This window comes from Ambystoma mexicanum, chromosome 10 (assembly GCF_040938575.1).
Source record: "Ambystoma mexicanum isolate Mex_15411 chromosome 10, UKY_AmexF1_1, whole genome shotgun sequence".
Lineage (NCBI taxonomy): Eukaryota > Metazoa > Chordata > Amphibia > Caudata > Ambystomatidae > Ambystoma > Ambystoma mexicanum.
In genome coordinates this window covers 1,570,625,553-1,570,631,552 of record NC_090932.1, presented here as the reverse complement: position 1 = coordinate 1,570,631,552, position 6,000 = coordinate 1,570,625,553, and positions in this window count along the sequence as shown.

The window sequence follows — 6,000 nt, the reverse complement described above, 5'->3', positions numbered from 1 at the left end:
GTGTTTAAGATATCTTGAAAGATGTTATTAAGTATGGCCGCCCATTGTTTTGGAGGTGATTTGAACATGAAGTTATTCAGACCATCAGGGCCCGCAGCTTGAGAGTGGAGGACTTTTTTTATCAGTTCTTCTATGATTTCTGCTGTGCAATCCACAGACCATGAGTGTGGGGCTTGCAATTTATAACTAAATTTATCAAACATTGCACCGGCATACAGCCTTGAAAAATTTTATAGCCATTGGTTTTCTGTAACACCATTAATCTGGCCATTCATTTGTCTATGGAAGGCACAGTTGTTTAGTAAATCCCACGTTTGCGCTGAACCTTTTTTTTGTAGGGAAGCCAAGAAGATCTCAATATCTTGCTGAAACCTTCTGGCCTTCCGACATCGTATCCAATTTATTGTATCTGCACTGAGCAGATTTGAGTGCTCGATTTCTGTCAATGAGAGGAAGGTTTAGGATGTCTTTTCTTTCTTTTCGATATTCATACAGCATTTGAACGTGAGAGGTGGGGAGACTTAGAAAGCCCATGGGCTTGAAGGCTACTGAGACCTGGAAAGAACAGGAAACCGAGTGGTAACAAGAATAATAAAGTTCATGAACCTTAGTGATGCTGAGAACCCTAAGGGTGCTTGAGCCTGAGAGGCGTTGACAGTGGTGTCACTAGAAATCAATATTCAGGGGTGCAAGCACAGACAGCAAGGGGGTGGGTGCACATCAAATAACTGTCAACAGGCACATTGGTTTAAGCATACCTTTATCTTACCAAGCTGGTTACAAAAATGTGCCTTTAACCATGTTTAGAGTAGGTTTAATACAATACAAGTTTTGCATCAAGGTAATATACATCTTAAAAAGAGAACTCATTATCAACAATTGCAAAAACGCCATAGGCACTCAGCAAAAGACTGCATTGTTTTAACTCAAGCAGTCATCCCTCCCAGCACAGCTTCAAATAATGTGCAGATAGAGGCAGTATTTAACAGGTATTAACCAAATTGTTCTAATACAATTGTTCGAATGACCAAATTGACCGAAAGTCAAGGGTCCGAATTGACCTTTGCACAATTGGACATATATACATATTGGGGGTTGCGGGGATTTCCCCCCGCATATATGTAACAATTGACCTTCACAATTCGGTCAATTGTGCAAAGGTCAATTGTAATTCGAACAATTGCAGTTCGAACAATTCGTATACAACCATTTAACAAGGTGAGACATCGTTTCTAGCTCAGCTTTAAATAATATCCAGTCAAAAAGTGTCCCTTTAACTAACAGAAGAGATATAACCCATACATCAGTTTCAAATGATAGTCAATGATAGTCTGTTTAACAGATGAAATATCACCTACAGGTGCCAGGTACAGGGGGAAAGGAGGCAACTGGTCTCTTGATTCTTTAGCAATGGCTGCAGGAATCTCTCACTTTGCACCACGTAGAACTGTTTACACTTTTTTTCCCTGTGAGAAATATTTCGAAATAATGGTTTAAAAGTGCATTTTACAGCACACTTAAAAAGAAAATTGAGTAAAAAGTCAAACAGTTTGCAATTGGTTTGTAGGCTAACTCATGAAAATATCCAATAAATACAAGTCACCAACAGTGCACAGGAACATTTCCCTAACATTTTGATGATGCATTTACCCATGATATATGCCAGTATAAAAACATTTGCTGGCTGCAAGAATATCTGGCAATATTCCCATAAGAACATACTCATGTTTGCTTTACGCATATTGGCAGTAATGATATTATAAGAAAGCATGTCAACTCTTGTTCTGCCAATATATGGCAGTATCTCCAGGTAAGAACATACTTCAGTTGGCATTACAATTAAAATGCCATGCCACAGTATGAAAACATGTCCAAACTGGCTGCATCAAAGTACAAGTCTAGCCACGTAATAACATTTTTCATGCTTGCTTTATCAAAGACGCCCAATACAAAATATCATGCCACAGTAAGACGTTGCTAGATCAGCTGCACCAAAATGCCAGTCAAGCCGGTAATAACACTAATTATGCTTCCTTTATCAAAGATGCCCAATCTAAAATGTCAAACCCAGTAAAAATGGCTAGACTGGCTGCATTCAAATGCCAGTCTAGCTACATAATAAGACGTATGCTTGCATTCTCAAAGATTCCCAATACAAAATGTCATGCCACAAAAAGAAATGGCTACATTAAAATGCAAGTCTAGCTACATAATAACACTTATCATGCTTGCTTTATCAAAGATGCCAAATACTAAATATCTTGCCACTGTAAGAAATGGTTAGACTGGATGCATTTAAATTATAGTCTAACTACATAATAACACCTATCATGCTTGCTTTATAAAAAATTCCCAATACAACATATCATGCCACAGGAGGGCAATCGCCAACTCTGTGGGGAAATGGGAAATATCTGAAACTACAGAACAAGGGTTGTTCCCTTCAAGAATCATTTGAGCTATGCCTGTGAATAAAGGCTAACAATTCTGTTCAGGTGGTAAACCTATCCACAGTTATACCCGAGTACCCTAAACAATACATAGAACATATTACTAAGAAAATATGTGTACAAATATCATTATAGACATGACAGTCAATGAATTAAAGGATTAGAAATGTAGTAACATGGCATAGAAAAATATATTCTTTAATATGCACTGTGAAGGCACCATGAAGCAAGACACAGACAACAGATTCAAAGTTCAAAATAAAATACTTTATTTACTCAAATGCCAGGATGGTAGAAGGCCTCACTATGCTAAGGTTGGCTTTCCCTACCTGAACAAAAATAAGGAATGTCTGAGTAAAAGAGTTCAACTTAAAAGTCTGTCTGTGTCCAAAACCTGTTTGTTGAAAGCCCCTCGCACTTTGCCCTTGGCCAATGCAATTATACAATTATCCAGAAAGTGAATGCCCCAAAGTCTTGGATGGGTTGCTAGTGCAGTTTATTTTCTTGTGATTTGATTGTGCAAAAACAGCCAACACGTGTTTCGACAAGATGTCCTTCTCAAGGCCAATACAGGTCACCTCCACTAATATTTCATTTCCAACGAGGGAGACGTGTAGAATAAGCTATATTTGTTACATCGGAGGTGAATCCTTACAGGGCACTTCTGCTAATATTTCCGACAATCCAAAAATAACCTATTGACCTTGAGAAAGACATCTTCGCAAAACACATATTGACTGTTTTTGCACAATCAAATCACCAGAAAATAAACTGCACTAGCAACCCATTCAAGAACTTGGGGCATTCACTTTACGGATAATTCCTCCAAGGACATTGTATAATAGGGTTGATGGTCTTTCCATTGAAAGAAATGCATCGAAATGCATTTCCATCGATGGAAAGACCATCGAATGCCATTGCATCGACAGCCTATCTTTTACATGTAAAAGTGCATTTTGTCGAAACCAGTCCAACGAAAAATATAATTGGAGTGGTTTCAATGCTTTTTTTTAATAACTTTAAAATGTTTCATGGAGCTGTCCAGTGCTGACATTTCTGCGCTGGCCAGCTCCTTGTAACGTATTTAAGTTTTTGTGTATATTCGGGTGGTTACCCCCAAACCCCCAACCCCCACGCCCACTCCCCCCTAACCCTAACCCTAACCCTAGCCCCAACCCTAACACTAACCCAAATAATAACCCTAATCCTAATGTAAACCTTAATCTAACCCTAGCCCCAACCCTAACCCCTAACCCAAACCCTAAACCTAAACCTAACCCAAACCCTAACCCTAATCTAACCCTAGCCCTAACCCTAACCCTAACCCTATTGTAAACCTTAATCTATCGATAGCCCGAACCCTAACCCCTAACCCAAACCCTAACCCAAACCCTAATCTAACCCTAAACCGTAACCCTAATCTAACCCTTAATCTAACCCTGACCCCTAATCCAAGCCCTAACAGTTCTAACAGTTTTAAACAGTTTTTATATTACTAATTTTGATGGATCCATCGAATTATATACAACGAAATAGTAATTTGATGGAATGGCATTTCGTTGCTTATAATTTGATGGAATGGTGTTAGATGCTATTCATTTCGATGGATTGACCAGCTACCGTATAATTGCATTGCCAAGCGCGAAGTGCAAGGGGTTTCACCAAACTCAGTTAGTTAAGTGGCATAAGGGTTTATCATATATTACCCGCACCGCAGCTGGCACGCCATACATCTATTGCCCCAGTGCGTTAGGACACAGTTTACCCTTACCCAATTTTTGTTGTGTCCAAAACCTATGCTTGCCTTCACAAATAAAGCTATACAACGTGTAGGGATGTCAATAATGAAAGAAATCGTGATTAACACAACGTTCTGAGCTTCTTTCAAATCTTAGCTTCCTTTTCAGCTCCCCTTCCCCAAGTTCAAGAAAGTTCCATAAAAGTCTCAAAATGACCTTTCTCACGTTCAAGGTAATACAGTTCCACATAATCCTCTGGGTTCCCTTACCTAAGTTCCAAGCAACACAGTTCAAAAGAAACAGGTTCTTGAGGCTTTGTTCTCAAAACAATGCTTTAACTTGGCCACTTTTACTTGTTTTAGTCTTTTCACAAAGTTTAACACAACTCGAGTTCAACCTGACCCCCCCTGATGGATTGCATCACCAGTTCACTTGCAGTGTTTCTCCTTGTTTTATTTCACAATGGGCCTCATTACGACCTAGGCGGTAAGTTACCGCCTGGGTCGTACCTTTACCACCATGGCGTAAACTACGTTTACGCCATGGTGGTTGGCGGACTTACCGCCCCATTCCGAGGTTGGCGGGGCGGTAAGTCCCCAATCCCCATTTACCCTTCCCCATTCCCATTTTTGCCCCATAGGGCATAATGGGAGTGGGGAAGGCGTTAATTACGCCACCGTAAATTACGGTGGCTTAATTAACAACAAGGTCCCTTAGCGCCATGGATTTTAACACCTGCTAAAAGCAGGTGTTAAATCCTCCATGGCGCTAAGGGACCTCGGAATCAGGCGGTAAGGGTCGGCGCTGTTTACGCCGCCGTAAACCCCTTACCGCCTGGGTCCTAATGAGGCCCAATGTCTTTGGTTCTCATAATTCAGGGCTCAATGGTCTAGGCGTAGTTGTCAGACCACACGGTCCACCCAACACAGGTCGCGCAACCAGGATCCCTAGACTCTTAGCCTATACAGGTTCTTCTATACTTGCCGCTGTGTGCAGAGTCAAGTTCTCTTAGTTTCTCTTTGTTGGCCTCTTGGCTTTATGTGTCATGTTTACATTATTCTGGCTTCTCCTAGTAAGACTCTTAGCTCTGCCATAACGTGTCACACACCTCTACCCAGTCTTTGCCCTGCCACAGTGCATTTGCTCATGAAGTTCACTTTGTGGTGGTCTTGTTCATCTCCCACCTTTCTATGGCACTCTTGCACATGTGTGCTCTTTTCCATAGGTTGTTTTCAATGTGCACTTTCGCTTTGACTGTCTTCTGATATTTGTTTTGCCCACAAGGTTTTACTTAATTACATATTCAATAAGCTTAATTGCAAGTTTTCATTCAGTTCGACATTCAACAGATGTTCAATATGCTTCATTTCAAGTTTCCATTCAGTTTGGTATTTTATCACCTGTTCGCAGCCCGCTAGGAACGCACCGGCTGTCGAGTAGTTCTCTCTGGCACCCGCCAGTCCTCAGCATTGTTCCTCGGCGGCTCCCGCTGCTTCTTTTCTGTTCCGTAGGTCGGCAGGCCAGCTACTGCGAGCCCTGCTTGCACACCGGGCTGCCTTGCACACGCCGGTTGCTCCGATACCTTTGCCCAGACACAGACAGCATCCTTCCTTCTCCTGCTCTCTCGCAGCTCCTGCTGCTGGTTCAGTGACACAGAGGCTCCCACACCTGTGACAGCCCAACAGCCGTACTCGCATGGGGCTGTACAAGTTCTCTGGGCTGCTGGCCAGCGTCATGGCTCCTCCACCGGTCCCACCACTTATGCCTCCTTCGCAAAAGGGACCCCTGCTGGTTCCTTGGCCACAGGCCTC